The sequence below is a fragment of the Marmota marmota genome, unplaced genomic scaffold, assembly GCF_001458135.2.
Source record: "Marmota marmota marmota unplaced genomic scaffold, marMar, whole genome shotgun sequence".
Classification (NCBI taxonomy): Eukaryota; Metazoa; Chordata; class Mammalia; order Rodentia; family Sciuridae; genus Marmota; species Marmota marmota.
Genome location: NW_026000196.1, coordinates 20288528 through 20315639, shown reverse-complemented (window position 1 = coordinate 20315639; position 27112 = coordinate 20288528). Strand labels below are relative to the sequence as shown.

At 47.0% G+C, this 27112-nt stretch overlaps 1 long non-coding RNA gene across 4 annotated transcripts in view; it reads right to left on the bottom strand.

Moving 5' to 3' along the window:
* The window catches only part of LOC125612513, an 80097-nt gene that overhangs the window by 27358 nt on the left and 25627 nt on the right, over positions 1-27112 (bottom strand). Inside the window, exons 3-5 of one of the 4 annotated variants that reach the window (XR_007342935.1) lie at positions 18893-18932; positions 16392-16447; positions 171-9163 (exon numbers count right to left, since the gene is read on the bottom strand). This is a non-coding gene — a long non-coding RNA (uncharacterized LOC125612513). Of the gene's footprint in view, positions 1-170; positions 9164-9188; positions 15172-16391; positions 16448-18892; positions 18933-27112 lie in introns of those variants that run through there. The other 3 variants (XR_007342937.1, XR_007342936.1, XR_007342938.1) reach the window with 3 other exon arrangements.

Here is a 27112-nt window from a genome sequence, read left to right as displayed (position 1 = left end):
TAGTATGTGGTGCTGAGGATCGAACCCAGCGCCCGGCGCATGCCAGGTGAGCACGCTACCGCTTGAGCCACATCCCCAGCCCCCACATTCCAGTCTTTTTATTTTTTATTTTGAGACAGGATCTCACTAAATTGCTTAAAGCCTAGTAAGTTGCTGAGGCTGGCCTCAAATTTGCAATCCTCCTGCCTCACTGCCTGAGTTTCTAGGAGATTATAGGCATGTGCCACCATGCCCAGAGATTATTCTCCTGTTAAAAAGAAGATGTGAGAGATCTTCCTCTGTCTCTGTGTGCATGATTGGAGGAAAGCCTGTCTGAACACACAGTGTAAAGGCAGCTGTCTACAAGCCTAGGAAGAGAGCCTGCACCCAAACCTGTCCAGCTGGCATCCTGATCTTGGACTTTGCAGCCTCCAGAATTGTGAGAAAATTAATTTGTACTGTTTAAGCAACCCAGTCTATGGTATTTTGTTACAGCATCCTGAACAAAGACACTGTTTTAAATGTGCATGACATACTAAGAGTGTTGAAATACACAAGGCAAGAACTAACAGAAACGAAAGGAGAAATAGGCCGATTGGACTTTCTGTCTACAGTGTTGAAATCTCCCACAGTGACAGGAGACTTGAACAACACTAGCAACCAGCTTGACCCAATTGATATTCACACAACATTTCATACCCCAACTGCAGAAGGCACATTATTTTCATGTTCACCCAAACAGGCCATATGCTGGATCATAAAACAAGTCTCAATATATTGAAAAGACCTGGAAATCATACCCAAAAATGTGCTCTGACCACAGAGGAATTAAAGGAGAAATCAATCACGTCAAGATGTCTGGAGAGTCCCCAAGTATGTGGAAGTTAAACAAAATACTTCTACATATTCCATGGGTCAAAAAAGAAATAACGAGGAGAATTACAAAGTCTTTCGAATTGAATGACAGTGAAAACACAACCTGTCAAAATCTCAGGATGAAGCTAAACAGGGCTTGGAGGGAAACGTGTGGCTTGAAAGCTTGTATTAGAAAGCAGAAAGATGGGTGACAGGAGCAGCACAGTCATGTGCCAATGACTCTTCAGGAGAGGTTAAAGGGCTACTGGGCAGAGCAAGGGATCAGCTCAGGATCCAGAGCAATCAGATGGAGCCAGAGAGGTAAATGTGTGCCATGTGTTTGTGTGTCTGTGTGTGTGGGTGGGTGGGTGGGGGAGGATTGCTTCAGCTTCTTGAGTCCTACAGAATTCTCTAGAGTGCATTTTCTGGCTGAAAACGAAGTAATACTTTTAGTTATATTCCATGCCACTCAAATGCCTGGAAAAGCCAGGAAAGCACTTTGGCCAGCGACAATAGAGGATGGTTAGATCTGATGGGTGCTGAGCTGCCAAGACCTGAGGGTGCAGGAGCTCATACTCCCAGGCCCTGAAGCCTGAGTTCCCACAGCCTCCCTCCTGGAACTGACTCTCTCCGGGTGGGGGCAGGACCGAGCTGCTGTGTTCTGACCTCGCAGTGAAATCTGAATAATTGATGCCCTGGTCTAATGTTTCACCCAATTGTCATAAAGCAAGAAACACAAGCCCAGTGTGTGGCAGACGAGGCCCTGGACAAAGGGTTGTTTTCATCGCCCCCTCTCCCCAGCCTCAGGTCTGTGTGGCTCTCGCCCCAGCACATGATCTGTGACAATTGTCCTGTGTTCTCCCGCCCCTCCCCAGGGAGCCAAGGGAGGGATTATTAGGGAGGCAGCTCCCCCAGGGTGCGGGGGAGGGTTGTACCTCCTGTGGCGTGTGTCATGTGGAGCGTGTGCCCAGCTGTTGCTTGATACCCACTTGGCACAGCTTTCCCTCTGCTGGCTGCCTGCAAGGCGGCTATAAATACGGAGTTCTTACCCAAACAAACAGCACAGATGGGTCCCCAGGGGCCTCAGGGCTCCAAGCTATGTGTGCTGGGAGGTGGGGAATGGGGGGATGGGAGAGCAACCTAGGGACTCCCTGAGCCCCAGGCAGATGGGAGACAGCCCAACCCTGTTTGGATTGCTAGGTCTGGCATCAGGGGCCAGGAGTCATTTGTCACACCCTGAGGGAAAAAAACAGTAAATGAACTTCATACACAGTTCCATGAGCTGGGGACAGGTGACAATCCAACCTCTTTGTTCCAGCACTCAAGATCATGAAGTGTCTAGGCCAAGGCAGAGCCGTTGGTGCCAACCTGGTCACCACTGAGGCCACAGAAACTGGGCCTATGGGGCAGGATATGGCTGATGCTCCCTGCAAGGCTTCCCAAATCAGTTGTAGGTCCTTTCTTGGAAAATCATGGAAATCTTTGGTGAGCTCGAGTTTAACACCTCCATCTGCCCCAAGTTACTAGGAAGGAGCCCTAAAGTACATTCCAGAAAACAGATGGACCTTTTTCTGATGCAGAAGTAAGGTAATGAGCACTCGAAGGCACTCTTGGGTTTGTCTGATAAGAAAGGAATGTGTAGACAAAGAGGCAGATAAGAGAGCAGATAGGTAGTACAAAATGATGGCATGGGGCCTCTTGTTCAAAATGGAATGGTGTTTTGATTTGCTATCCAATACCACACCCTCCTGGGCTCACACAGACCTTCACAGGCACTCAGGGTTCTGCCCTACATGTGTGGAGTGTCTGCAGCCGACTCCTGAACCATGCCTGGCAGAGGTTCCTGGGCACTGGGCTGAAGAAGGCATAGCCAAAACCCTTACTGGAAAGTGGAAAAGAAGCAGGAGAAGGGATCCCCCACGAGCACCCCATTGTCCCATCAGCTTCACTTACAAAACACAAATACAAGGATAAGATTGTGAAGAGTTCTAAGGTAGTGACGGCAGAGTGCTGAATCCAGGCCTCAACCACCTTCTAAGCACTGGCAGGTGTGGTGTGGCTGTAGGGTGTTCACTCATTGAGCTGGGCCTGCCTCCAGGTCTTTCCCCCCACCTTCCTAGGATAAATCTGCTTCCAGCTTGCAAGGTGGTAGAGTGCTTGGTGCACTGCAGGGATTGGGGTGGGAGCACAGCAGGAGAACCAGAGTCACATTTGGAAGTCTAGGTGAAGTAGGCTGAACTGGAAATGGGAGTAGATGGGAAGTACTCTACCTAGATCTGGTGACCCACACATCCACCTGCACCCACTGGAAATAGACTGCTGAGGGTTCACACCTCTCTCCTTTTCAGAAACTATGTTCCAACTCAGGAAAAGCCCTTACCCAAGATGATGTCCCCTGGTGCTTGCCTATGACCAATGACCACTGATATCTTTGGTGCAGATCTGGGACCATTTGGGGTCCTTCTTTCCCTCTGTGCATTCCTGTCCTCCTCACTCCTTCCAGGTATGTCCTCCAGGAAGCAGACTTGGCCTGGGATCATTTGCCAACAGCATGGACTGAGGGCCCAACACAGATGGCCTTCACAGGCACTCAGATGGAGTATGCCCTGACAGAGTGATAGTCACTCTTTCAAGGGCAGTGAACCAGGAGGGATTTGGGGATGGAGGCCTGCTGACTGCTACAACATCCTGGCATGTGAGAGATCTGAGGTGCCTGGAGCTGGGAGGATAGGCTGCTCTCAATACTCATTATAGGATGAGGAAGAGAGAAAACTAATTTAATCAATGTGTGAGAAACAGAGGGCCTCCTTGGAGTATTCAAAGAATCCCTAATTTCCAGCTGTTGGAACAATAGTGTTGATGGGATGGAAGGGAAAAGGGTGGATGTTGCAGGAGACCAGGCTCAGAAGTTACTCACAGGAGTGAAAGAGCTGTCAGCCTCCAAGGGGGTCTTGTGTAAGTCAGGTCTGAGAGGGGAAGGGGTGGTCCTGAGACCTGGGATGGGGATGTGCAGTGGATAATCTGGAAATTCAGATTCCCTTGAACATGCTGGGTCTGCAGAAGTGACAACCCTCCTTGGTAGGCGAGAGTGTTCCTTCCCCCATCCTGCTTGAAGAGCATGCAAAGGCCTCAAGAGGAGCATTGCCCAATAAGATGAAGCTTGCTCCCTCAAGACCTCCCTCTAATCAGTCTGGGGGAGCCAGGCTGATAGACAAAGGAGGGGCAAATCTCAGTGCAGTATCAAACCAGGTGCTGGACTTGCTAAGTGGGGAAAGGGTTTGTTAGTTTAATTTTTAATTTTTGGAAAATTTTCCATCTTTGCCATTTTTAAGTGTCCACCTCAGTAACGTTGAGTAAATTAGTATGGTTGTGCAATCATCACCACATCCATCCACAGAACTCTTCATCTTGCAGAACTGAAACTCTGTCCCCATTAAACTAACTCCCCATTTCTCCTCCCCCAGCTCCTGGCAACCACCCTTCACTTTCCTTTCTCTAGTCTCCTGCTCCGGACAGCTCACATGAGTGGAATTGTACAGGACTTGTCCTGTAACTGGTGTGTCTTGCTCAGCATAATGTCTTCAAAGTTCAGCATAGTCATAGCATGCATCAGAATAGGCAGGGAGGGGGTTCATACCCTGAAAGCTGCAGGCCCAGGCTATAACGGAAGACCAGTAGCATGTGCCTGGGCCTGGGTCTGGGTCTTAGGGTGCTAGAGCAAAGAGAGTGGAGCTTAAGATGAGAAAGAGCCCATTCATGTGGCCATACCCTCCCCGATATGGAACTTCGTGTCCTGGCAGGGATCCCAGGAGATGTAGCTCCTGTAACTAGGATGACTCTTTGGAAGGCTAGGAGGGGACAGTGCACATGTAAGGGACCAAATCCTCTCAGTAAGGACAGAAAACCCAAGCTGGACTACTATCCCTCCCATTTATCAAAGTGACCAAGAGAGTGCCAGTGAAGGGTGATGTGTTATTGAGAAACTTAGAGGGTCTGTCCTTTGAGGTCAGAGCTTGCAGTAGAGGATACTAGAGGGACCCCCATAGCAATGGGGAAGGATGACAGGGTCTCAATGGAACAGATGGCTGATGGTGGTGTTATACCAACAGCAGCAAGGTGAGTGCAATTATGTCAGAGAGGTGTCAGTCAGATAGCATCTGGGGGCCTGACATGCAGAAAGCCAAGGAACCATTCTCAGAACCCAAAGGTGGACTGGGATAGTTAACTCAGACATTGTCTAACTTTGCAATAACTAACATCCAAGATGGACAATAAGGAGCTTGAAGGTGACCTCTCCCCTCTGCAGCCCCTAAATCATAATATCTTGGCCAATTTCTGGCCCTGAGTCAATGTTCAGACCCAGGGCTCAGACTGAAGGAGAGGCAGATTCTCTGAGGACAGACCTGTTACCCCACAGTAGGTGTAAGCAGTAGGGACTCCTCCAGGCCTTCCCCACAGGGTCCATCAGACATTCACTTGGGTATTCATGCACAGGGGAGTAGGGAGTGTCTAGAATTTTTAGGACTGTGGGACACAGGATCTAAATTGACATTGATGAATGGAGACACCAGTGTTACCACAGTCCTTGTTGGGGACTTGAAGCACATGGTAATGGGTCTCAGGTCTGGCCCACTGTGTCCATAGGGTTGTTTCTCCATTTCTTGAAGGACTTGTTAGGGTGAAGGTTGTTGGCTGTCAGCAGAACACCCCCCTGCCACCCCAAGGCTCCTTACTTGTGGGGGAAGAGCTTATCAGAGTAGGGATAGGGCCAGGTGCAGGACTCTGAAACTGCCCCCTCCTCTGGTCAGGATAGAAAGTCAAATGTGGTTAGTGCCACCCTCAAAAAATCCGGTAGTTTGGGGGCATCATATCTCCATGTAATTCACAAGGCTGGACCCTATAAAAACTAAGTATATGATAGCAGTCATAGTGGGTTCTACAAACTTAACCGAGCAGTGCTCCCATCTACTATATTTGAATAAGTGTCCACCAAAGGCTGTGTGCTGAAGGCTTGGTCCCCAGTCATGGCATCACTGGGAGATTGAGGAGCCTTTGAGAGGTGGGGCCTAGTGTGAAGGAAGTGAGGTCATTTGGGGCATACCCTTGAAGCAGATTATGGAAATCTGGGTTCTTCCTGTTTCTCTCTGTTCCTGACTACTACGAGGTGAACGGCTTTGTCCAACCATGTATTCCCCGCCATAATGTGCTGCCTCATCACAACGTCCAAAGCAGCAGGGCCAATAGACCATGGACTAAAACTTCTAAAACTGTGAGCTAAAATAACCCTTTCTTCCTTATAACTTGGTTATTTCTCATAATTTGTTTCAGTAACAGAAAGCTGACTAACACAACATTATACTTGTTATGTCAAAGGCAGTGTCTTAAGTAGAACAGATTCACTCAGGTCAGAGGCCTGGCTTTCAGCCACCCCTAAGGAATTCCCTTTCCATTACTACAAGAACAGGCTCAGAGGCATTTGCATTTGTGTCAGGTGAACAACAATACACTTTATCCAAAGGGACCTGGACCGTCTGGTCATGCCACAGTAGATTTATGTATATTGGATTCTACCTACAGTTGGCTTGTCCTCCATGCTTACCACACACAAATTCAGTGGGTTTTGGCTTGCCTAGAGAAATAGGTGAAAAATCACTTATGCCAGGTTCAGGAGCTGGCTGAAGGATGAGCTGTACTGAGACCGCTGAAAGAGTAAAGGGTCCAGGGGGTCCAGGTCCAGTAAAGGGCCACCCCCAAGAAGGGGCGACAGAAAGTCAGCCTGATGGTAGGACAGACCTGGCAAGGGAAGGGGCACTGGAGAGTACAACCATGCACATGTCCAAGGATGACTCACCAGAGGCAGGAGTGGACTTCATGGTCTGTCAAGGGAATGGGACATGCACTGTTCAAAGCCCAGGTGGGCCTGGGATCATATTAGGGATCAATAAGGCAGATCTCAAAAGATCTCAGAGACAGAAGTGAGTGATGAAGTATTAAACATGATGGTCAGTCAGAACTCTGCTAGTCCACTTGGCAATTTTGTCTCTATCTATTCAGAAATGACCCTTGGGCCCCAAGGGCAGTGTCCTGGGTGGAATTTCACCCAGGCAGCATGCTGAGGACTCACAGTCACCAGGGCATGGCCTGGATCCTGCAACTGACCCTGAGATGTTGATAAAGTCCTAGAACTTTTGTTTCTTCTGGATCTCTCTGACATCAGCCCAGCTTGGTCTCTTCTGCCCTGTAGATGTCCAAATATAAGCCTCAATCCCAGAGACCCCTATATAACATCCCAAAATGGAGAGGATGTAATAGATGGGCTGGCCTCACACACCTCTAGATACTGTGGCAAGCTCTCTTTCCCCACACTGCCCTCAGCCCCCAGCCTCTACCTTTACCCTGCTCTGCAGGTGGCTTGGGGCATTGGTGCTATGTAGCTCTACCCAGCCCCATGGGGCCCACTTTCTACCCTCAGGGCTCATTTGCCATTGCTTCTGCCAAAGGGAAACTCCCCAACCAGAGAGCAGGATGATAAAAGTGCTTCTGTCTTGTTCCTTTGGGAACTGATCAAGAGGATGGAGTGAGCTGGGACTCCCTGAAATGGTCCTGAAATCCACCTTCCCCATACCTACAATGCGCCAATCACGGAACCTCCCTCCAGGCCTCAGGATTTCTGAGAAGAGGAGGTGTGAGGCCAAGTGTAGAGGAGCTCCTCGCCTAACCCACAGGATGCACAATCCCCTCCACCCTCCTCTGAGACCTCGTGAACACACTCCTCACCAATAAGAGGTTTTGGGGGAGGAGGAGGCTCCAGCTTCTGCCCAACCTCTCCTACAGCTGCAGGACTCCTTGAGGGCTGCACACCCTTCAGTGCTCCTGCCAGCTGCAGCAATCCTGGGACCATCAGGATTCCTGCATCCCACCCACAGTCTTTCTTAATGTGCCCCTCTCCTGTGTGCCCACCTGCTTTTTGCCTGGCCCTGGCTGGCACCTCAGCTGGAGGATTAGGGGCTAAATATGTTCCAGCTCCCATATGTTTGGCCCATGGGGCATTTGGGAAAGACCTGACCTCCTATCCCAAGCCTGACATGCTTAGGTCTCTGAACAACCCTTGACTGTACAGCATGTCAACACACCTTTCTATTGTTTGTTTAAAAAGAGATCTTTTTGAAATTTTAAATAAAGATTGTAAAGATGAATATAGGCATGTTTTCTTAAGATCAGTTTCTGCCCCTCTATGTGTTGGTGTAAAGTTTATTTGCCCCAACGTTTTCAGAGACTAAAGTCATATCATCTTCTCAAAGTGTTCTGGGCACATAAGTCTTAAGAGTAAGACATGTCCTAAGAGATGTCCAGAACTCCCAAAACTTAGTGTGTTGCTCTAACAGAATGCTCAAGACTGAGTAGATTATAAGGAACAGAGAATTACTTCTTGTTTGGAAGATGGGAAGTACAAGGTCAAAGGGCTAGTCAAAGGGCTACATCTGGTGAGTTTTCTTGCTTCTCATCCTGTGGTGAAAAGCAGAAAGGCAAGAATGTGAGAGCGAGCGAGAGAGAGAGAGAGAGAGAGAGAGAGAGAATATGAAGGTTCCGGGATGGGGGTGGGAGTTGCAGGGGTCTGGATAAGGGAAGGAGCAAAGGAGGCCAAACTCCTGTTTTTATCAGGAAGCTACTAGCATGATAATTCACCTACTCCCTAGATAATGGCATCTAAGGAGGGCATTTATGAGGACAGAGTCAGTGCTCCAGACCTAATTACTTCGTAAGTTCTCACCTTGCAGCATTGTTCCATTGCAGTTGGATTAAGTTTCCAACCTACAAACTTTGGGGAACACATTCAAGCATAGCACTCACATGGCTGGGGCAGCTCCTGGAAAATGCAGAGCCTGGAGTTTAAAGAGAAAGAACCCTCGGAGAGAGAAGCCCTACATACCCAAGGTCTCCTTTGAAGCACTCATGGTCCAGATGACGATGGGGGCAGAATTGGGGTCTTTGGTGGTAAGACAGGGGTAGCTGCAGTGTTCTGGAGTCTGCACTCAGGACAGAAGTGAAGCCCAAGACAACACTGCAAAGGCCAGAACTTGCCGTGGACATGGGCATCCTACATAGATTCCAGTCAAGCTGGACATGCTGGTGGAAGGTCCTCTTCCAGCCCAGAGACTTTGCTTCAGAGTTGTGGGCTCACCTTTGCTCATTTCTTCTCCAAGGTAATTTGGATTCAATCAGACCTGGGAGGCAGTTGATCAAGGTGCAACTTGATTGACCTCATGAGGTCGAGTCGGGGGATGGCCCAGGTCCAAATCCCTGTTCCATTGCTTGCTAGCCTCATCCCCTGAGAAAGTTATGTAATTCTGTAAACCAAAGCTTCCGGATTTATAAAATGGGATTAAAATTGCACCCTCCCCCCACCCCAACAGTTTTGTGAGGATGAAGCAGGATAATGAAGGGAAAAGTCTCTGCCTGGTACCGGTTACTGCACACAAGTCAGGTTTCTGTCTGAGTGGAACTGCCCTGGCCCTCTGTAGGGCAGGGGCCTCCAAGCCAGGCTGGAAGACATAGTCAGAAGTGGTGCAAGCCCAGGCAGGCCTCCATAGAGCAGAAGAGTGCTTGGATTTGAGGGATCATCTGATGGAGCTTGCAGCCTATTTCCAGAGCAGATGGAGCTCCCAGGACTGCAGCAGAAGCTCCTCTAGAAACAGAATCCATTTGGCCTGATCCTGAACCCAAAATAGTCTCCTCTCCTTGGGGTAGAGCAGCATGGCCAGCTGCTCTGCCTGTGCAGGTTCCTGGCCAAGGTGAAGCTCCACCTGGTACAGCATGTGCATGTTCCACTAAGCTCCTCCACCTGCAGGGGCAGGCCTTTGGGCTTCTTTGGAAAACACCCTCTTGAGGTGGGAGTCAAGGGCCAAGCAAGGAGGAGTCCTTGAGAGCAGGATATGTGGGATTCTGGCCTGCCCAGCCCTGAGGCTCAGTCACACCCTCCTGGATTCTGGATTGTGCCCAGGACTCTACCAAGGCCACTTCTTCCAAAGCACTGTTTTTTTTTTTTTTGTTGTTTGTTTGTTTGTTTTTTTGTTTGTTTTTCTTTCTTTCCCTCCTCCTCCTCCTTCTCCTCCCCCTCCTTGTTCTTCTTCTTTTTACAGTCTAGTCTTCCCTTTCACTCCCCAAGTCTAAATTTCTCAAACTGACAGCTAAACCTCCTACCATGGGGGCCTGCCAGACCTTTGCCAAACTGACCACCAGCAGCTCCTGGAATGAACAGTGTACTGTCCCTGCCCCTCCTCTCCATGCTGGCTGGTCTGTTGGGGAAACCCACCTGTTCCCACACCCCATGGCCCAGTGGGTTCTGAACTTCCATTCATGCCAGGCTCCTACAAACGTGCTGGGACTCACAGATGCACTTTTAGGCTGGTAGAGTCCCCACCAGGGCCATATGCCATCCTCAGTGGTGTTATTATTAGTTTCATCTTGCACCTGAGTTTTCTGAAGCCAAAACCAAAAAGGCTGGAGCTTGGATCAAAAGCTTGATCCACTCTGAGCATCCTTAGTGGCCCAGGTTACCAGAGGAGTTCATTATGCCCCTTTGTCCCAGGCCAGGCTGAATCATATTTGGGTCTCCCAACTAAGTTTAGCCATCCGAGAGGTCAGCATGTCAGGATTTGTAGAACACTGCCAGACACTGGGCTAGGAAAGTAAAGATGGGTAGGCTGTAGTCCCCTACTCCTCATTGGGAACTGAAGTCCTCAACATGGCAAAGGCAAAGGGAACTAGAAGGAGGGCAAGCAAGATATTCCAGAGAGGGCTCCTTCACCTTGCAGCCACAGTGGATGCCAGAGACAGGCAGGCAGTAGACCCTTTAATATCCACAGAAAAGATCTTACCAGGGAGAGCCTACCCAGTCTTTGGCCCAGATGATGACTTATCTATTTCCAGTCTAGAACCTTCTTGCATGCATATGTTCTACAACCCCAGAATCTGAGTGTCAGTACCAGTTGTTCTGAGGGAACTGTCTCAGAGACCCTGTTCACTGTGTGATTTCCAGGGCCAACTTTTGCCTCTGCTGTAAACTGTCAACCTGAACCTCAGCCTTGGCCAAATCATGAGTCCATTTTCAAAGGAATATTGGAGACAGGGTGCATTATAAATAAAAGAGGGTTATTTAGGCTCACAGTCATAGAGACTGGGAAGTGCAAGATCAGGTGGCTGCACCTGGTGAGGGTCCCGTGCTGCTCCTTAATGTAGCATAAGTCAAAAGGAGAGAGACACATGTACAAGGGAAAAGGGGGCTGAATTCCTGTGATGGTTAACCAATCCTGTGAGAAAGGCCTTAATCCCTTCATGAAGTCTCTTCCCTGTGACCCAAACAACTTCCACTAGGCCCTACTTCCCAACACTGCTGCATTGAGGAGTTAAGTTTCCAACACATAATCTTTTAGGAGACACACCCAAACCATAGCATATTCCAAGAATTAAGAATTTCTGGGTTCTTAAATCTGGCTTTATTTCTGAATGTGTAGTGAGCTGCTCTTATTTCAGTCCTATTTCCTAGGATCATGGGAATCCCATTTACATTTCCCTGCTTACCCTCTTTCTCTTTCCCTGGTTCACCCTTCTCCTTTACAGTTTGTTTCTGATGAAAATATCCAAGTATACAATCACAATGTGGCCCTACACCATCTTTATAGGGACAACAGTTTCTGGAAGGTGACATATGAACTTACCACCTTTCCCACATTTCCTGGGACAATTTCAAAGGACACCACCTGACGGACCTCAAATCTTCCATTGCATATTGCTGCATAGTCCCCACCTCTTCAGATGATCTCTTATTTCTCATGGTTCTGTGGGCCACTACAGTCACATGGCATTGACTGGGGTCATAACATAGTTGTTATTGTGTTTAGTTGCTGGGTTGGGCTGGAAGAACAAGAAGGCTTCTCTCATCTATTTTCTTCACTTGTGATCAATGCCAGGGGCTAGGCTCCACCCTTTGAAGATCCATCTAATATATGTTCCTGTGACAGTGTTCTCTGAATTCTCCCCTCACTGTCACACGTACCTGTGTATTGCAACAATGCTTAACAGGAATAGCAGTAGCCAGATAATAACTAGTATAATAGGAGCAGCATCCTGAAGGGGAGGAACCTCTAGGTATGGCAGCGGGAGGAGGTAACAAAGACCCTGTACGGGGCCAGATGTAGCTCAGTAGCAAAGCACTCACCTAGCATGCAAGGCTCTGGGTTCAATCCCCAGTACTTCCCCCCGCCCCCCCCCCCAAAAATGTTCTTTCCTCCACCAAACTGTTTCAGGTTCCTCTGCTCAGCTAGGCTTCAAAGTTGGTTCATAAAAACTGCAGACTTTCAGTACAAATGCTTTTGTCTGCTCCTCCCCCATCCACCCACTAAGAGATATGAAAAATACTTGCTAATATCTCAAGGTCATACCCCTAGAATGATACCGCCTTAAGTGCCTTCTGGAGGCAACTCAACATGATGAGGAGAATTTACTGTTTGTTCCAATCAAAACCTAGAGATAGGTAGATAGATAGGCCCCCAAATGCCCTTGTAGAGCCATTACTGTCAAAAGCTTGCAATTATAAATCCTTCCCTGCCCCTTTGAGAATAAAAAGCTTGCACCATTCAAAACTGTCACTATGAGGACCTGGGAGCCATCTCTTTGAAAAGAGGGAAGATGCTCTGGCTCTGACTCTTGCTCCAGTCCCTGTGGGAGAGAGGTACCTGACAGGGTGGGCTTCTTACTCTGATGTGTACTACGGCCTCCTGTCAACAGATATGAGAGATATCTAATAAACTGTTGTAAATTACTGTCACTCCACTGTGCTGTATATTCCTCCTAGCTAATTGTATTTTGGTACCCATTAGCCAACATCTCTCTAATCCCCTTCCCACATCCCCTTCCCAGCATCTGGTGATCACCATTCTACTCTCTATTTCTAAATTTGACTTTTCATATTCCACATGTAAATGAGGACATGCACTATTTGTCTTTCTGTGCCTGGTTATTCCACTTAACATGATGATATTCAAGTCCATCCATGTTGGATTTCATTTCCTTTTATGGTTGAATAATATTCCATTGTGTATATACTACATTTTCTTTATCTGTTCTTCCATCCATGAACACCTAGGTTGATTATAATCTTGACTATTGTGAATGTTTGGGGTGATAAAAAAAGCCAATTACCCATATGTGATCATTACATGTTGTATACATGTATAGAAATAGCACATGGTACTTTGTGAGTATGTAAAATTATTATGTGTCAATTTAAAAATAGAGAGAGAAGTATGTTTCCCTTCCAGATAAGAACCTACTCTGTCTTAACTCTCCTTGAAGTCATTTCCTGAGTATACCCCAGCCTTTATATAGTGTTCCCCCTTCTGTTCTGGTAAGATTGAGATCAGTTTTTCTCAATTCTCTTCCCTATTGCAATAGCCTATCCTTACCATTTAAACTATGTTTAATAGAGGAAAGAGGCCAATACGGGCATCTTACCCTCATTATCAGGGGGTGTTTCAGTGAGCTTTGAGCAATTTTTCTGCCTGTGCCCCTCTTCTCCAAGGTTTAGTGACACATAAGATAATGCCATTTTTGTCCCTCATGACAGTCCCAGAACCAAAGGCATTGAAGTGTGCCCACTCAGGGGATATGTGCTTTCCCCACGCCCCCTGGCACACAGGAAGGAAGCACAGACAGGCACAGATGGCAGCACCTGTTCATTTTCTACCTAGTTTTCCATTTGACCTTTTTTTCTGCTGAGAAAAAAATTATTCAGAGGTGGACTCAGCCCCTCCTGGACCTAATCTCTCATAACGCAGGTGTTTGATAAGATTGCCCCCCTGCATCGGCATGATTTTCTCAGGTCTGTATTTAGATTCACAGGTGCAGCAGTCAGGCTCAAAGGCTAGCCTGTGTGTGATCCTGATGACAGGCCACCACCATCTCCCCAAGGGCCTTCAGCTTTCAAGTGGTAAAGAGGACCCAAGGGCAGGGGTTAATCAGATCACACAAAGAATTACAGAGCCACCACCCTCAAGGAAACTGCACAGGTGGGAACTTAAATGGCTTTGCATACATGAGATATGTAGTAAATAACACAAATAGGTTCAGAGCTCATAAAGGGGAAGCACAAAGCTCTGGTGAGGGAGGGCTCCTGGTGTGTGTGTGTACATGCATGTATTATTGCATGTGTGTGCAGCACAGCCTCTGTATGGCAGGTGGGCACAGGGACTCGGGTCTTGATGGGGCCTAGCAAGAGGATATGAAGGCAAGCAGCAGCTGTGAGAGCGGGGACAGCTGGCCAGATAGCACCGAAGTCCTGCATGGGACTAGTTTGGGGGTTTTCAATGGTGGGGCATTATTAGCACCTGGTCACCCCCCTGGGATGGCTGGGATTAACTTCTCTGCCATTGAGGCTGGGCCCTAAAACATGCTTGTGGTACCCACCCCAGGAATAGCACCAGATTCCTGGTACTTTGCCTTCAAGGAGACAGAAGCAGGGGTAGAAGTAGACAGGGAACTGACCAGATGTGTTCTGGAAGGAGGAGAATCAGAGCTGGGTTTTTGACCAGTAGCCTACCCACAGATGCCAGTGGCAAAGGTCTATGTACTCACCCTTAAGGATAAAAGATGGGGGTTTCCACCCCAAACTGCAAACACAAAATGCGCTCTTCCACTAAAATGAAAAAAGCTCATTTCTAGGCCTCCGGACTCCCAGGTACCACCTTTGCGGTGATGATTCCCCTCCCCCAACACATGGCCCAGCCCTGCTCTGAGATCTGTGGAGGCTGTTGGGTGGCAGCAGCCTCAGTCCTGATGCACCTCAAGAGTCCTGTGGTAACACGGTGGCGTCCCACACCTGGGGAGGGGGAATTCTGCTCCCCCACTCCACTGCAGGTGCCGCTCAGTGAGGGGTGTCCAGAGAGCAGGACTGAATGACAAAGAGCCCAGACCCATTGTTCCTAAACAAATGCCACTTTCCTCTGGGAGAGGTGGATCTGGGGGGACTTAAAAATCGTCCCACCCCAGGAAAATTTTTTGTCTTTCTTTTAATACCATCAAACATGACAGCCCCACCTGCCATGAAGATAGCGAGCTGGAGGCTGAGCTCTCAGGCCCAGCTGCAGCGACATTGCGTGTTTTTCTCTTCTTGTGGTTTCTCCTCGGGGTTAGGCAATGTTTCATTTCTCAGCATAACGACCAACAGAGCTGGCCTCTCTCCACAGTGTCAACACAGTCTCATCAGTGGAGGGGGCTGGGAGACATGGGCTGGAGAGCTGCTCCACGTCAGCCTGTGGAGTCCCTGGGCACCTTCTGAGCCTATTAATTAATGCAGCAGTGAGAAGCCCCAGTGTACTCTGGAGGGTCCTAGGTGGAGGGCAAGGCTGACCCAGGAGTGTTCAATTAGGATTAGGACACAGTGAGTGTCTGACCAGCAGGTACTGCTCCAGGGCAGTCACCACACTACCATCCACTGCAAAGACCCCCAGGCACTAGGCCAGCACCTGCTTTCCAATGACCAGGCTGGCCTAGGCTGGGGCCCATGTCCCCGCTTCCTGGAAGTCTGCCCCAGTTCCTTGTCTCAGCTCTTTTTCTCTACCCCACAGCCCCAGCTGGCCCCGTTGCCTCCTCTAAGGGCCACTTGGGGCATCCCTGCCAGATTCTAAGTTTTGACCACTTGTTGGTTCACTTCTGGGTAGTCACCGTAAGGTGACAGTGAACTGTAGAGTAGGGCTTCAACTCAGGCCTGGTGCCTACAAGGCCACAGTGGCACTTGCAAAGGGCATCAGAGGGTGCCTTACACTTCTATGTGGCAAGACGACCCATATAGGCTTCTGCACCCAGGAAGGGACACCCTCTTAACTTGGGTAGTGGCTCCCTACTTTGGGGTCTGAGTACTTCACACAGGATTTCAGGAGCTGCCACCTTGATGCACTGCTCTCCAACTGCAGTCTTTAGGTCCTCAGTCCCTCCTGCCCCTGGTCAGACTCCACCCTGCCTGGCTGTGGCCATGTGGAGCCATATTGTGTTTGCCAACATCTAGTCCCACTCCACAGATGTCGTTGGGGCAGCTGTGGTCCAAAATCAATTTTGACACCCTTGTTCTCTGCTTTGCCAGCCTTCTGAAGTTTGCATGGCCTGTGACCCCACACCATGGTCAGCTGGGGAAATCTGTTGCTTTACTGATACAGGGAAAGGATGTAGGTGGCAAGGACCCTGATCTTTCTTACTACTTGAAGGTGGGCCTAATGTTGGAAGCCATCTCATTGTGACGAAGGCCCAGAGGATGCTCTAAGATAGTTGAGCCTGAACCACACTCCAGTGTCTGTTCCTGCTCCCTGCAGCCAGATTCAGCTAGACTCATTCCTGGCTACTGCTCCAGTGGGCCCTGGGAAGCCCTTGCAGTAGAGAAGTTGGGGAGGGGCGGTGTGCCATAACTCCCACTCCCTAGCATTCCACAGCTTCAAGAATGAAATCCTTCTCCCCATGGAGGTGGTCCTGCCCATCAGCTCACTGTAACAGCCTCAGTGGGGTTTTACCTGTGTCACGATGTGGGCCTTCAGAAGGCTGATTGCCTTCCTCTCTTTCTCAGAGTCTGCAAAAAGAAATTGATAAGGTATCAGATGGCTCTCCAGGGGAAAACCTCCTGCAGGGCCAGCTCACCTGGAATCTGCATGGTCAGTTATTTTGTAACCAGCCAGGGTGAAGGTGCTTTCTGACATGCACATTCTTTCTGTGCCCTCTTGACACTCCCTTTCACCCATAGGGGACTCACAGTCTTCTACTCCCTGTAGTCCTTTCCCTAGTGCTCATTCCAGGACAGATGGAGGAGGCCCTCTGGAGGCCTGGGAACCATCATATGAGCTCCCTGAAGCTGATATCCCCCACCTTCACCTTGTACATGGTATGTGTGTTGTGTGTGTGTGTGTGCATGTGTGTGCATGTGTGTGTGAGAGAGCGGTCCTCAGCACCAAGTTCACGGCCTTGAAGCCACTCCCACCTCCTGCCCTTGTCCCACATTAATTCTCAATACCACAATTCTCTGGGTGCCACTCCTCAGGGTTGTTGCCCTGGATCCTCAGCTGGTAACGAAATTTGGGGCTGCAGCCTGCTAAGTACACACATCCCCTAAAAGCAGCCCTAACAAGGAGGCACAAGAAGGGAGATGAGGTAGGGGTCTCTGCAAGCCCAGGTGCTGCTCGGCTGGATGACCAGAATGCTGGGGTTGGTCCCACCCCACCCCCTGGAACTGGCTGTTCAGTTCTGGCTAGGAATAGAAAGTCCTTCCTGGAGGCCAAGCAGAGCAGGGCCAGGTTCTCAACATAGCCCAGAACACCAGAGCAAGCCGGGGAAATCCTAGGAGGACAGGCAGGACCCCCAATGACAGAGGCCCCCTGGGAAAACTCTGTTTTGACTGCAAATGAGGGAGTCTGGACACAGGCAGGGCCCCCTGCCCTGTGACTGGGAGCCAGGCGTGGGAACAAGAAGAAAGAACAGTTCAGGAACCCACAACCACAGTGGGTTTCGGTTCAACCAGCATTTGCGGAACTCCAGCTTTGTGCCAGGCAGGGTGCTCAACCTTGGGAAGGTGCCAAGAGGAAGGTGATACAGGCCTGCCCTCCTTAGCATCTGCTCTAAGCAGATGGCACCAAGGAAAAGCTGCTTACAGGTGCACATGGGGGGCTGGTCCCCAGAGAGGGGATCCCCAGCAGTTCGGCTGACTGTGGAGGGGAAAGTAGGTTTTTACCAGTGCTGGGAGAGACCAGTGAAGAGACGGTGATAGGCATGCCAGTTGGTCATTGGGCTGGGGGCAGGAAAGGTGACCAGGGCCAGAGCAGGGCAGGAGTCTGTCAGCCAGGGAGCAACAAACTAAGGCTACAGTTTCTGGAAGATGACAACAGTGTGGGTGGCAGCATTGGGAAGGCAGGATTGCTATGGATTCTTGAGGGGGTGAGTAAGACAGGGCCGTTGTGAGTAGTAGAATATGTGCCGCAATCCCCTCAAATGGCATAGTTAAGAGACCCAGGACACAGTTAAAATCTAGAAAGAAAGACAATCACCTTTCCAGGAAGAAATCCAGTTCCAGTTCACCCTCATCAAATAATGCACTATAGAATGTGATGGGTTGCAGTTTCTAGTGTCTTCATGTTTAGGCCAGATGTCTTATAAGGAAGATTTTGGCAAAAAGTCTATGCACAATTTAAGTCTTTAGCAAAAAACCAATTCTAGCTGACTATCAAAAAGAGGACCTTGAGACAAGGAAGTCACACTGAAGCTCCAAAGAGACCCAGAGCAGGGTGTGGTGGCCTCTGAAATTGGACCTGGTTGCCTACAGGACTCAGGGTGCCTCTGGGATCCCCCTGCATTAGCATGGAGCTTCTTTCTCTGTGTACAGGTGCACCTTGCTGGCTAGACCCTGCTGTGGAAAATGACTGCTCCAAATCTCACCAAATTTATTTCTCTGTAAACTGAAAAATTAGTTCTGATCTTCTGGGGCCAGTTCCATGCTCCTGAGGAGCCAGCTCTGATTGGCTTGGCTTGAGTCAGGGGCCCATCTCAGGACCAATCAAATGTGGCTGGTGCAGGGGCAAGTCATACTGTAGAAAAGCACCCCCAAACCTGAATCAGAAGGAACAGATCCCAGACAAGTGTGAGGTGGTGCTGAGGATGTGGGTCTCACATACACATATGTACAGCACATGTACACACATATTCACATACAACATACATCATACAGATGCACACACACATGCATACCTCACAACCTGATTTATATAGAGGAAATGGCAGGTGTGTATATATTTGCCTCCCCAAATCACAGAGCAGCCATGGTTATGTGTGTGATTGCTACATTTACAGATTAGGGCCAGGTAAGTTTCTTGATTTTTGTAAGATGCTCACATGTCTGGTTAGCTCTGTGATCTTTCAGTGTTCAGCTTGGACAAAAAGTAGTCATCAAGGGCTTGCCTGCCACAATGGGCCATGCCTTGAGGGCACAAAGATATAAAATAAGGCTCCTCTTCTGCTCATAAGGACTTACCTTGGAGCCATAGGGAACTTGGCTGATAGGTCACTATCACCTATAGGAGAAAGAAAACTTAGAATTTAACTTGACTCTAGTTGTCTTCTTTTCTCCCCCTCTTTCTTTCTCTTTCTCTGTCTGTGTGTGTCTTAAGCAAAAATTTTCCCCCCAAAATAATCCTATGTGATAATAATCCTCAAGGTATCCCTGAGGATGATCACAGTTGCCTAAGACAAGTTCCCATCCTCCTTTCTCACTTCTCTTTCCACAGGGTAAATCCTGAACACACCTTTGGAATCAGTTTGAAAAATACACAGACCCCCCTATCTCTAGCATCAAGTTCTCCCTCCTACCTAGGCTGTCACGGCCTCCTTCTTCCTCATAGCACAAGTTTCCTGAGCCAGCGTGTTCTTCCCTGGGGTCTGCAAGGACCTTGGGTTCCTGGTCCAAGAATTCGAATGGCAGCTTTGGGTTGTGCATACAAGAGCTAGGGTGCTGGCTCATGGCTCCTCCATGCCTTTCCTCAAAAGCCTTCCTCTACTTGGGCTCCTGTGGGTAGGAGACCCAATGCTGACCTTCCTGTGGCCCTCGGGTCTCAGGCAGAGATCACATGGTTTTCCACTGCACTGGCCCATCCAGGTCCTCTTATACCCCAGCACTGTGGTTTTAGTACCTTCTATATCTGGCTTCATGAATGCCTCATTTTACAAAGGGACCAAGAAACAACTTGCAGAGATGGCCAAATCAAAATAAGGCACACAGTGTCCTTGCTTTGGCCATGTGTCAGGTCACATTATCTTTTTAATCCTCACAATGACCCGTATCTTTACACATGAAGAGACCACAGCCTTGACTTGATCTTGTCCCCAAGATCACACATCTGGTAGATGCTGGGCAGGAAGTTTAAACCAGATTCCTAAGATTCTACAGCCCCTATTCTGCAGTGAAGCAGCATGGATTGTCAGAGGCTCACCGAGTATGGGCCTCCTAGGCCCCGTCTCCCATCCACATGTCTTTGGCACTGCCACACGATGATCACTGTCTGCATGTTGCGTTTAGCTACTCATCTTATCTCCCCCTGCTTAAAATTCTACAAGAGACCCCAGGCCTGCAAAGAGCACCACATCTCCAGAGAGATCGGATCCCTATTGGCCACAGGTGCCACTGCTTGCAAAGCACCCTCCTCTGGCCTCACTGAAAACTCACCCTTAAAGGTGGTGGGCCCTGAGTTGCACTGCTCCCACTGCCTTGGGTGCTCTTTCCTCTTCTCTGCCTTAGGGACTCCCCACAAAACCATATTTCCCAAGGCTCCAGGTACCTGTTGCTCACAGCACTCTCTTCCCAATATCCCCTCCCCTGTCCATGACCCCAGATGTGTCCTGCTTTCCTAGGTATCTTAGCATTTGGGCCTGTGTGTGGGGGGGGCAAACGAGCTGTTATGGGTTGAACTGTGCCTCCCCAAAATTCGTGTTTTGCAGCCTTGACCCTCAGACCTCAGAATGTGACTGTATTTGAAGATAAGTGTCTTAAAGGGAAACTAAATTAAAATGAGACCATTAGAACAGGCTCTGATCCAGTGTAACTGCTGTCCTTGTAAGAAGAGGAGATTAGGAAATACACAGATACCAAGGTCATGCCAGAAGGAAAGACCATGTGAGGACACAGGGAAAAGACTGCCAACTACAAGTCAAGGAGAGAGGACTTATTAGAAACCAACCTGGCTGATACTTTGAATTCTGCTGACTTCCAGTCTCCAGAACTGTGAGAAAATAAATTTCTGTTGTTTAAGACACTTATTCTGTGATACTTTGTTATGGCAGCTATTGCAAACTAACACATGGGCTATACACTCCAGAAAACACCATTTTACATTCCTATCTGGAAACATAGAAGGGTTCCAACTTCTCTACATCCTTTCCAACATTTGCTATTGCCTGCATATTTTTTTCATTGTAGCCATAGCCATGGCCCTTGTGGGTATGAAGGACTATCTCACTGTGGTTTTGATACAATGCAGTTTTAGTGTTTCCTTGATAACTAATGAGGCTGAGCATCTTCTCACATATTTATTGGACACTAGTACAGACTCTTTTGTGAAGTGCCCTCTCAAGCCCTTTAGCCTTCTTTTTCCTGTTGGATTATCTGCCATTTCATATTGATTTCTAGGAGTTTTTTATATATTGTAGATATGAGTCATTTGTCAAATACGTATGTTGTAAGCATCTTCCCCCAGTTGTGTCTTGCTCTTTTACTCTCTTAATGAATGAATCTTTTATTTTTTCATTTGTATTTATTTTTTGAATGAATCTTTTAAATCCAAGTTCTTAATTTTAATATAGTCCACTTTATCCATTTTCTTCTTTCTCTCCTCCCCTCCTTGTCCTCCTCTCTTTTCTTCTCCTCCTCCTCCCCATCATCCTTCTCCTCTCCATCTTCATTGTCACTGTTGTCATTGTCTTCTCTTTTGCAATCTCTTCAGAGTAGTCAGGAGCCATCCCCCCACAGTCTTTGTGGACACACATTTTACCATAATAGACGAGAGCAATGGCAATTTCCTGTCCCAAAGTCTTACCTTCTCTAGGTGCCACCTCCTAAGCAACCATAGGTGATAATCAAGTATTTGTGATGCCCACAGGTGACCAGTATCCCATCTGCCATGAGTAACAAGTTTATCTCTGCATTTATACTCTCACAGGAGAATAACCCAACCAGAGGCCCAACTTCAAGGGTCTGTTTCTTAAATCAGTCAAGGCCTAGTCAGGAAACGGAACACATATAAATATTTCACATGGAAATTAATGCAGAGAACTGATGACAAAGGGAAAAGGGTAGAAGGATGGATGAATGAAAGAGTCAACAGGAAGAGAGGACTGGAGAGCCAAAGGAAGAAAGGGTGGTACCCATGTAAAGAATTGTCTTCCTAGTGAAATCTTTCCAGGCTACCCAGTTCAAAAATTGATGAAAAAATAAAACTAAATGATTGGGAGTTACTTGCAAACTTGGAAGTAATTTTCCATCCTAAGTATTTAAGTTCTCTGGCATGAATTATCTGAAATAAACTAAACAATTACCTAAACCCAACTTTTAACTGCAAGATTATGCAATGCTTCAAAAACTCATTCAGATACCAGATTGTTACAATAAAAATCGTCTTTTAGACACACATTCAGCCTAGATTATCCCCAAGAAACAATCTATAATAACCTTTAAAACAGGTGTACCAGTGCATTAATTTGGACAAGGATAGTAAATTATGATATGGTATCTGTTCCCCTCAGTGTGTAGGATTTAGGAAAGGAAAGTGTTGGATTGGGATGTTGGTCTGGCTTATTGAAATGACATTGAATAGCAACAGTCTTGGGAATTTTTAAAGCTTAATTATAAATTAAGCTTATAAATCACTCAAATGGCCTTCCAGCCTATTACTTCTCAATCAGACTCCTATCATGAACCACTCGATAGACCCGATTTTTAAAGGGGACTAAGTGCTTGCCCAACATCGTCCCCTTTCAGCCTGAAGAAAGTTAGGTAGTCAGTGTAGTTAGGTAAATCGGATCTAATATGGAGTGAAATCTAAAATGGAGGCCATGAGAATGAATTCTCATGGAAGAATTCTCTCTCAAGAGTTGAGCAACTCTTGAAATGTTAATGAAGTCCAGGAAACAGCCCCCAACAGATTTGAAGATAGCCCATCCCAAAGAAATGTTAATGAACAGCAAGCTTGAAGATGCTGCCTCAGGAGTCCTTCCTGCCCAGATTACTTCTTTGGCCCACCTGTGTCCCACCCCTCGGGCCTTCCCACCTACATTCCATCACCGAAAACTATAAAAAGGGTAAACAACCACACTTCCACGGATTCCACCTCTTGGGTCCCCTTCTTTTCTGCTGTCCCTTAATAAACTTCTAATTTCTACTCTGAAAAAAAAAAAAAAAAAAGAATTGTCTTCCTCGTTTAGTGCTGCTATAACAGAGTATCATAAACCAGATGACTTACAGACAATAGGAATCCATTTTTCCACCAAATTTGGAGGCTGGGAAATACAAGGTCAAAGCACCAGCAAATTTAAAGTCTAGTGAGGTCCTCCTGGTCCATAGATGGTGTCTTCTCCTTGTATTCTCATTTAGGGGAAGAGGTGAGGGGGTCTCTCCAGGGACTCTTTTAAAAGGGTCCACTCTCCTAACCTTATTAACTGCCAAAGACCACACCTACTAATATCACCACATCGAGGGTGACAATTTCAACTTATGAATTTTGTTGAACAAACATTTGGACCATAGTGCCCTGGGGCTAGAGCCCAGAGCTTGCTCCTGCTACTGCCCTAGAGGAGATGCAGGAGCTACAAGAGGAGCTGATGCTGTGGAAGAAGCTGGAGCTGCAGGAGAAGCTGTTGGCTCTGGATCTAAGAGGGGACACCTTCTCAGCCAGGGTTGCAAATGTTGATAAAATTGTCACCCATGCCACGGATTATAGGTTCTATAATTGCCTAGCTATTCAGCAGTTAGGATGGTGCTGCAACTACAATTCTATCAGAACAGACACTTCTCTCTCTCTCTCCTGCCTCCTGAGCTCCTGCTGAGCCAGCTATGTGAGGTCCTACAGCAAGCGAGGAGCCTGGGTAATGCAGAAATCCAATCCCCAGAGCAGAGCACAGGGGCAGTTATGGCCCAGGGCTACTGGTAGTTGCCAGCACAGCTCCACCTGGCTCCAGGTCTATGTGGCTCTAAGTGAGCAGACATCTGCTGTCATCCTTGAATCTCTGGGCTCCCCAGTACTATGGAGATATTTTCTGCAGTTCCCCACCAGGGTGACAGTGATTCACACTGTGTGTGGCTCACAGGTCACTTTCTGAGGCTTTCCTAAATCCACAGGACTGTATTGTCCTGGGGCTATGCACCTCCCTCACTAGGAGGGAGTTTTCTGATTTAGCCTTATGCCCAAAATGCAGTGGATGTTGAATGAATTAAGAATGAAGGAATAAATGACTGCAATGGGTTAGGGACCTTTCTCTCTGAGGATCCCCTTTCCATGCTCCAAATATGTCTATTTCCTCAAACCCCAACCCCAGGCTCACGCTTGGCCACTCCCCTCCCCCTGTGTCCTTCCTCTGGACTCTGCACCTGGTCTTCAAGGATGTGTAACTGGAACTGTGCTTTTAATGGCAAGGTCCCGAGCCTTGTGGCATAAACCACACAGCTGGCTATTTATCACCCAGGCTCTTTATGTAGAATTCATGAAAAACATAACTGGGCGGTTGAAAAAAATTTGGAAAATTCAGGTTTAAGCAGATTAAACTCCATTCTTTACTATAGAACTTAAATTCTTAAGATGCCAACGCGACACTCCAGAAAGGGGACACATTAGCTGCATTCCCCAGACTGATGTAACCACCAAAACTTCCTCTTTAGGAACACTGTTATGGTTTAGATGTGAGGTGTCCCCCAAAAGCTCACATGTAAGACAACGCAAGAAGGTTTAGAGGTGAAATGATTGGGTTATAAGAGCCTTAACCTAGTCAGCGCATTAACCCCCTGATAGGGATGAACTTGGTGATGACGGTAATCAGGTAGGGTGTGGCTAAAGGAAGTGAGTTGTTGGGGTGTGCCCTTGGGGTTTATATTTTGCCCCTGGTGAAGGGGCCAGCCCCCCCCCCACCCCACTTCCTGGTGCCATGTCCTGAGCCATTTTCCTCTGTCACACTTTTCTGCCATGATAGTCTTCTTCATCTCAAGCCCAGAGCTATGGAGTCAGCCATCTATGAACTGAGACCTATGAAACCATGAGCCTCCACATAAACGATTCTTCCTCTAATTGTTCTTGTCAGACCTTCTGGTCAGAGAGGCAAAAAAGCTGATTAGATAAACACCTAAGCAGAGTTTAGTAACTGATAAATTATGACTCTCTAAATATATTCAATTGACCTACTTTGGTAACACATGTACGGAGTAAAACATTCAATAAGTCCCTGTGCTCTAGGGAGCAAGCCCCAGCAACCAGCAGGCTCCTTCTCATCGCTGCTCACAGAAGCCAGTTTAGGACCTTGAAGTGTCCTCTTGGGATAAAAATATCAAGAACAGCTTCAGGCTGTAGCCTTGAAGGGCTAGGGAGGTAGTTCAGTGATGGAACACTTGCTTATTGTGTGTGAGGCCTGGGTTCCATCTCTTGTACCACAAACAAACAAAGAACATGGAAGAAGGTGAGCTTCTTGATATGTTGTCCATGAACTGCTTGAGAGGTTGCCCCATGCTGCTGTGCGGAAGCACCTTGAAACCATTCTCACTTCTTAATGTAAACAGACTTTCCCTGAAGTGGGGTAGGAGTGAAGCCAAGCATATAATGACAAAAGATAGTAAGGAAGGGGGAATGGGATGGGTTTGTTGGTTGTTATTTGTTATTACATAACCAATCGTTCCCAGGTCTTGCCGCTTAAAATAACAAACATTTATTATTTCATATGATTCATTAACTCATATGCCTGTTACTTAGCTGGGTGGTTCTGGATCAGTATCTCTCATAAAGTTGCAGTCAAGACCTCAGCCAGGCCTACAGGCATCTGAAAGTTTGACAGTAGTTAGAGGGTCTGCTTCCAATGTAATCACATAGTGTGGGCTGGGATCCTCAGTTCTTGCCACATGTAGCTCTCCACAGGGCCATTGAGTGTCTTCATGACGTGGCAACTGGTTTCCTCCAAGACAGAGGAAGCAAGGAAGAAGCCACAATGCCTGATTTGACCTAATCCCCAAGGTCACACTCAGTTCTGCTACATTTTTTTATTTTTGAAGTTGTTTTGTTTGACTTTATCATTTATGAATAATATGTCAACTCTCCAGATCTGCAGGTTTGCCATTAGTGGATTCAACCAACTATGGATAGAAAACATTCTGAAGAAAAGATTGCATCTGTACTGAACATGTGCAGACTTTGTTCCTTGTCTTTATTCCCTAAACAGTACAATATAACAAGCATTTACTGGGCATATTCGTTGTACTAGGTATCATAAGCTTTCTAGAGATGACTTAAAGTATTTGGGAGGATTGTGTATGTTCTATGCACATACTTTGGCATTTTATATAAGAGACTTGAGCATCTGCAGATTTTGGTATCTGAGAAAGATCCTGGAAACAATCCTTCACGGATATTGAGGGGGAAACTGTAGAGTATAATATATCAACTACATAGTGAATTTTATTTCTGAGATGATTCAAATTCCATGAGGGACCGGTTGCCTATAAAACAAATATTCTCCTCATAATATAATTTCCTATGCATAAATAGGAAAGTATTATAATGACTCATTTTGTTTAATGAACTCAAAATGCAGCTCAATATGCTATTGTGTATACTTTTAAAGTTAGTTTTCAGGATTATATATGAGATGTTGTTAGATTAATATAATTTTAATATATACTTCATTATAGTTAGTATGTTTACTTAGAATATTTAATATACACCATTCACAGGTAAATAACAAAAGAATTCTCCCCAAAACATTATCTTATTAAATGCTTTATCATTTCTTAAAACGTTTGGAAAGTCCTTCATAAGAATTAAAGAAGAATAAAATTATGGCATTTGCCAGTAAATGGCTGAAGTTGGAGAATATTATGCTAAGCCAAATAAGCCAATCCCACAAAACCAAAGCCCAAACGTTTTCTCTAATATGAAGATGCTCATTCACAATAAGTTGAGGAGCACTAAGGAAGAATAGCATTACCTTAGATTAGGCAGAGGGAAGTGATGGGAGGGGAGGGGAGGGGATGTGGGAATAGGAAAGATAGCAGAACAAAACAGACATTATTACTGTATGTATATATGTGACTACATGACCAATATGGTTCTGCAACATGTACACTCAGAAAAATGAAATTATATCCCATCTATATATGGTATATCAACGTGCATAAATGTATTCTACTGTCATGTATAACTAATTAAAACAAAAAATTTTAAAAATTATTTCTTAATATAGATTTCATGAAGTATAAAAACCTTCTGATTCTCTTGGAAAGGAAGATTATGTCAGCTTAAGAGAGCATCTGAAATATTCACTGTGATTGGAATATGTTTATATTCCAAGGGCTTGTGTGCTAGAGGCTTGATCCTCAATGTGGTGTTGAGGTGGGGGATATTTAAAGAGGTGGGGCCTAGTGGTAGGTGTACCAATATTGCAGACATGCTCTCAGAAGGAATTAATACTGGTCTCACAGACTGAGTATGCAATGCTATAAAAAGAACAAGAC